Source organism: Eucalyptus grandis, chromosome 1 (genome assembly GCF_016545825.1).
Source record: "Eucalyptus grandis isolate ANBG69807.140 chromosome 1, ASM1654582v1, whole genome shotgun sequence".
NCBI lineage: Eukaryota > Viridiplantae > Streptophyta > Magnoliopsida > Myrtales > Myrtaceae > Eucalyptus > Eucalyptus grandis.
This window is the reverse complement of record NC_052612.1, coordinates 2,842,174-2,849,154: the sequence shown is the minus strand read 5'-3', so window position 1 is coordinate 2,849,154 and position 6,981 is coordinate 2,842,174.

Below are 6,981 nucleotides of genomic sequence, written 5' to 3'. Positions count from 1 at the left end.
TAAACTTTGCGCAATTAGGAAGCAATCATTATTCATTTGGGATTGGGTCCAACTCACTGTTCAAGTCAATAAGAAACGATACCGTTCTCCTTTATTGACTAATTTCAAGGTTTTCCAAGATAAATCAAGGTTAGCACAATCACATTTAGAACAGTAATTCGTGCCTACACATATGAAAAGGTTGCCATCATAGAATAGGAAAAGTAGTGACATAGTGATGTATTAAACGCTCTTTCCTACTCATCTTGAAGAGGTTCGAATTGTTGGGCTCTCTTCTTCTAAAGAAAGAAGATAACCCTTGAAATTTAATGGTTTTGAATGTGCAAACACGAAACAAGTGGAAAATTTTCCCAATAGTCGATGGCTGCCTTTGAACTTTGAAGACATTGCAACTTGAATAAGATCAAATTTCACTTTCTTACACAATAATGTGATCATATACGTATGAAATGGGATTCCATTCAGGCTTAGCCCATTTTATCATCTACCGTCAACTTGGACTTGTCTTGGCAATATACATAAAGCCATGTAGCCCAAACTAGCTTGTAATGTGGAGTTCGAACCTAGATTTGTCACGTACGTCCACCGCCTCCTTGACATTTCTTAGTTTGAGGTGGAAACGTCCGCACGTTGACCTATTTCTGATGAAGCATCTGAGCTTGTGATGGGGATTTCGAACCTGAACCACTAGATGCTTGCGCCACATCCTTGACATTTTCGAGGTCTCCAATGAAACAACTTACGTGGCAACCGATCAAAGCCAATCAAATGGCTTTTTCTTTGTAAACCTTGATGCCGCTGATATTACGTGGTTACAATGATTGACATCGGACCAGTGTCTATTTTTCCTTCAATCATCTTGTTGTTTGGTATTTAGGCTATGTATATTTGCGATGATGAGTAGGGCGCTGCTGGTGGTGGTTGTGGGAGGCTGGGGTAGCTGCTCCAAGTCGATGCGCGTAGGGGTCATCTTGGCTCACATTGATTCCTAGAGATGATGGTGCTCATTTGGATTGCTACTACAGACAACTAGCTATATTGATGTTGATGTTTGTTTGGAAAACAATTAAGATTAAAATCGTTTTAGTGGTCATGAACTAAATTTTTACTAGTGAAAAGTCCAAATTGAATTCCCTTAACATTGCACGCATGTGTCATAGGTCAATTGTTTGGGATCAAAATTGTGTGGCAACTTAGGCTATGTTAAATTAATGGAGTGCCTAAACTAAGCCTTTTGTCCGGATTAGAAAGAGAAAAAGTTTTCAGAGAGAGCAGCTTTGGCAAACAATGTTTTCTATTGCTCAAATGTTGCATGGATACAAGTGAGGCGAGGGGCACCTCTATTTATATAAGAGTCTCTCATTACAACCTGTTAATTGTTTTTTGATCTAACGGTGGAGATTTTATCCCTCATCTACCAAGACGACAAGAATGCTTTAGAACATGTTATATTTGGCATATCGACCGTCCTTGGGAATATTCTGAAAACCCGACGAGACTTGGCTTGATCTTCTTAAATTGTATATGGTCCTTTGTGTATGGGAAATCTCGAGATGTTATGTGATTGTCCATTTGAGATGCACTCCACTTGTTCGTGAATTGTTGACACCTCAATTTTAAGTAGGTTAATTTTATTAAGTTTTTATTTCGGATAAATAAGATAATTAAGAAAAAAAAAAAACAGCAAGAAAAACAGAAGCCAGCAACCCATTTTCTCCCTCTCTTCCCCCCTCCGCATGGGCCTCTACGGCCCACTTTCCTTCTCCTCCGGCCCAGCCCTTTTCGGTCTTCTTCCTCCTCCGTCCGCTCTGCAACACACGCGCAGAGGGCGCAACGCCGGATGAGCGGACGGACGGCGACGCGCGTGAGAAAGGGGGGGCAGCTGGAGGACAGGTGGCGGATGGGACGCCGGTTCGGCCATGGAGGTCCGGTCGGCAAGCCAAAGACCGGCGGTCGAGCCTCTCCGTCGACCGGACCTCCTCGCCTATAAATAGTGGAGCATTTCCGTCGTTGATGGGCACACCGGAGAAGATCGCGAGCTTGGAAACTTCCTCCTGAGAGACTTCGGAGGAGGTTGAAGAGCGAGCGAGAGAGAGAGGCTGCGAGCTCCGAGAGATCCCCGAGAGACTTCGGGGAACTCAAAGAGCGAGCAAGGGCGAAGCGGTCGGGTCGCGAGCTCAACGAACTCCCTCCGAGAGACTTCGGGGGAGGCCGGCGGCGAGCGAACCCAGATCTGCGAGAACTCGAGAGCAGAGAGAGGAGAGAGATCGAAGCCGCGAGCATTCAAGCTTCCCCCGAGAGACTTCAGGGGAGGCTCGACGCTCGCGAGCCCAGATCAAAGGGAGGGAGCAGAGTTTGGGCACCCTCCGCCGTAGCCGCCGCCGTCGCCACCATTCGCGGTTCAAGCCGCCGTTCACGGACAGGTAAAAATACCACCGCACCACGTCCTCCCCGCCGCCGCCGCCCTCCATTCATGTCACTTTGCCGCGCCGCCGCTGTCGCTAGGATGCCCCGTCCCCTCCTCGGCGCCGCAAATCGAGAACCCTAGGGTTCCCGATTTTCCGGGTCGTGGCCTCGGGTCATCGGATCGGACCCGGGCCACGAACCGGGTAGGGTTTCCGCGTTCTGAGGTCGGGCTGAAATCGGGTCAAAAGCCGGGTCGGACCCGGGTAGGGTTCCGCTAGGAGCCCGGGTCGTCGAGCCCGCCGGGCGTCCCCGAACGCCCGGCCACGGCATCGTTTAAATAAAAAATAATAATAATAAAAAAGATGAAAAATCCGAGTCGGGCCCGCAACGCGGGCCCGTCCGCGTTGTCGCCGACTCGGCCGGACCCAACCCGCGGATCCGACCCAGTCGGTTTTATTTTGTTATTTTAATATAAAATAATAAATATTTTATTTTCAAAAAAAAATCAAAAAGTGTTTTATTTTCAAAAAAATTAAAAAATGTTTTAATTTCCAGAAAATCGAAAAAATTTTATTTAAAAATATTAAACAATGTTTTATTTTAAAAATTGAGAAAAATCAAAAATAATTTATTTTCCAAAATATTAAAAAATATTTAAAAAATATTTTATTTTCCGAAAATCAAAAAAATCAAAAAAATTCATATTTCCAAAAAATGCCAAAATCCAAAAAAAAAAGCCAAAAATTCATGAAAAAGACAAAAAATTCAGAAAAAGCCAAAAAGACTTGTATTTTTCCAAAAATACCAAAAACCCCAAAAAATCGCTTTTATCTCCAAAAATTAGAAAATGACTCAAAAATGTTTTTCCTCCCAAAAATGCATGGAAAATCCTCGAACATCCAAAAAACCTTAGGGTTTAAACAAGATTAGATACCGAAAGGGCATTAGTGATTAACTAGTGTAATCAAGTCCCCGATCCTAATTTCTCTGGTTGCACAGGAGTGAGTATTTCTCCCGATACTTCACTTGGGTTTCTAATCAACACACCCCAAATTGATTAGTGGCGACTCCAATTTAAAAATTGATTTACAGGTTAAAAACTCAGACCATTAAGTCATGAATTTGTGGACTTGGGAGAGTCCGGGCTTAATAAATTCAGCCGAGCCATTAGCCTCCTTAGGCGCTCGTACCCGATTGCGGGTGCCAAAAAAAAAGAGGTCGCGACACGAATTAGTTTTGTTTTTGTCTAATCTGAAAATGGATAAAGTTAATAAGTTATGTTGAACAATTTTCAAATCTTTTAAGTAAAAATTTAGCAATTTTACAGGAATTGAACGTCTTTTCTCATTACTGCGTTTTACTCTCGTGTCCTATGTCCTACTACGAGAAAGTGGCTGAGGTCAATGGAGAATGTTCAAATCCTCTTGTCTCGGTAAGTCAAGATTTGAGTTAAAATCCAATAAACAGGGGTGGTTGGACGTGCGCAGAAGTGTAGTCAGGTGAACGGTGAAGGCTAAAGATGATAACTAGCGGTGTAGTTCTTCCTAGAAGAATGAGAAATTTGCAGCGAGAAACGTATGCTTAATATCTTGATGTACTGGTACGATTAGCTTCCATTGTTGATGGTCTGGTGCAGTAAGCTGCATTTTTAGATCTGTGTTTTCTCAGCTCGTCTTGAAGAAGAGATAAAAAGAGTCTGCTATGAGACAAATAAGGTTAATCAATAAACAAAAAGGATAAGTACATCAAAAGTCCTAAAATTTGTCATGAAAGCGCAATTAAGTCTTAAAATTTACAAAAAAGTGCAATAAACAATCGAGTTCTAAAAATTTTAAAAACTGTAATTAACGAAAAAATTTAATTGGATCAGCTTGACAAGTGCTAGAACTTAATTGCATATTTTGAAAGTTTTATGACTCAATTATACTTTGTGGCAAATTTTATGATTTGATTGTATTTTCATGATAAGTTTTGGGATTTTCAATGCATTTATCTCAAAACAAAAGGAAGGAAAGAAAAAATAGGAAATGGGCTTAAGTTTTGAATTCTGTTAAATCTGGGCTTGGCTTCGGTTGAATGAGTTCAGGCTTGAATTAGTTTCGAGCAGGCCGAAAGAGCCCGTGTTGGGAATCAAGCAAGTGTCGTGAATGAACTGTTAAATTTATAAATCGGGAATCAATTATCTAAATCTAAGATTTGACAAAATAACTTAAATTGAAAACCGAACAAGACTCATGACTCGTGAAAGAGAGAGAGAGAGAGAGAGAGAGAGAGAGAGAGAGAGAGAGAGAGAGTTAATTGATTATTTTTTTAATTTATAAGTTGAATATTGACTTGACTAATCCTTCTCCCCGTAGATCCGCAACTTATATTGTCGATTAAAAGTTGGGCGGCATAAAAGAAAAATCTTGCTTTTTATGATACATGTCGGCTTTATTTATTTTTTTCCAAAAATCTTTAGGTTTATGAATCTATACATATACATATGCATTTAAATAAATATTAGGTAATTTATCTTGTCTCGGTCGCTTGACAACAAATAAAAAAAGTTTTTCTGGGAGTAATCCGTAAACTTGTGCTCTAAACTTTCCAGAGTACCAACAGATCAAAATGAGTACAATAACTAAATTAGATTTTTTGGAGGCTAAAAAAACTACAAGATTAAGCACAGCACAATTTCTCAAATAATGCCTTTGATTATTTAGCAAGCGTATTGATTTGTCTCCATCTAATATAACGGAATGTTAAATTTAATTGGCTATGGGTGGGAGTAGTAAAAGATTACCATTTATTAGATGACAATGTGATCTAGTTATCAATGAAATTAAGGATGGAGACTGGGCCGGGGAGCGCTTTGCGGCCGCCCCCTTGCCTTGAGCAGGAGGAGGGGGCACATAATTGATTGAAATTTTCGTTACAATTTTGAATTATACTATCTATACCTAGTTATTAAAAGTCCCACAATCTTATGAGCAGGATTCTACTTAGCTATACTTCTCAACAAATATGAACACGGTGGATTAATGGGAAGGGGTGGGGCTAATAGCCTAGTCGTCCTCGGCTCACCCCGTGCCTTGCCAAATGTTCCATGAGATGATTTTCAATAGGAAAAATTCCTTTAAAATGCATTTCAAAGCGTCTTCATCAATATCATGTTTCAAATTCCTTCAGCATTGACAGGGCGTGGTACTTGTGCGAGTGTCGTCACTGGTTCTGGGAAGGTAATGGAAAACCTCTTATTGTAAAGTCTATTGGTATGTGTCTCATTGAATGAGTTTCTTTGTATTTGCTTGTTCATGGGCCTAACCTAATGCAAGAGAAGGCCCTGTAATATTCCATGAAAGTGCTCACTTGCTGCTCATAAAGTCAACAAGAGCTCGGCACCTAATCCAACCTATTATCAGTAAATGCAAGGAAAAACTGCGGGTCTTCACAAATTTTCATATAGCCCATTGCTATAGAGAGGCCAATATGATTGCGTACGGGTTCTTAAAGCCCATAAGAAAATCACTTACCTTTGAATTGGGTCTTATCCCCTCCCCAAATTTTGTTCGACTTTTTATGTAATGATACCCATCTACCGGGCCTCTCATCTTTGCGTACTTAATTTAATATTCATATTTCTGACCCCAAAAAAAAAAAAAACCGCTGTTTGTCCTGCTGCATTCGTTCCAGCAATGTTCGAACAATTCCCAGTAAGCGACCAGCAAACGATGACCAGAAAAACATTTTAAACAATTTGTAACATTCTGCTTACGGGGCCCATGATTGCTCATAAGCGTGATCTGTCAGAGTAATTTCACCGCCTTCTCGAGACGTAACTGATGAAGAAGAAGAGGAGGAGAAACACTCGTAGGCAGTGCGACCTCAGTTTTTTTTTTTTTTTTGATCAGAAAGATAATATATATTGATGGAAAGTCACGTGGGAAATACAAAGCAACCCTGAGCGAGGGCGTCTTTACAGAGAATATCGAGCATAACATGGGGAGGGGAGAGAAACCAAGCGGAAGAGAGGGATCCACGGCCATGGGCCTTTGCTGCCCAATCTCATCAGTTTAGAATGCTTCAATTATTCAGTAATCAAATCGGAGCATTGAAGGACATGAAACTTACATTTGCCCCTCACATGATGAGGGCAGTTTTCTGTAAATGCACCAGAAGGCAGATCCATGATTCTCTCTCATAAAGACCTAGACTTGGATCAAAGGCTATTAAATTTATCTTTTGGCTCATGCTCTAAATAGTAAAGCATGTAGATGTTTGAACCTCGGTACTAATAGTAATACTATTCTTGAAAAAGAAATGATTTTGAACATTCAACAACAAAAGGATTTGATGGATGATATATTAATTTCTTGTGGTAATCGCAATTGTCGACTCCCATAGATTGACACCCTTAGGCTATGCTTGGCAATTGGGATAAAATTCAAGATAGGATAAGGTCGGATAATAAAGAAATATAAGCTAGATAAAATTATTACATGGAGGGTGAGATAAATGTGAATAGGATTTTTAATGTCCGTAATAGAAAAATTTTCTCAAATAAAAAAATTCTTAAAATAATAAAATTGAAAT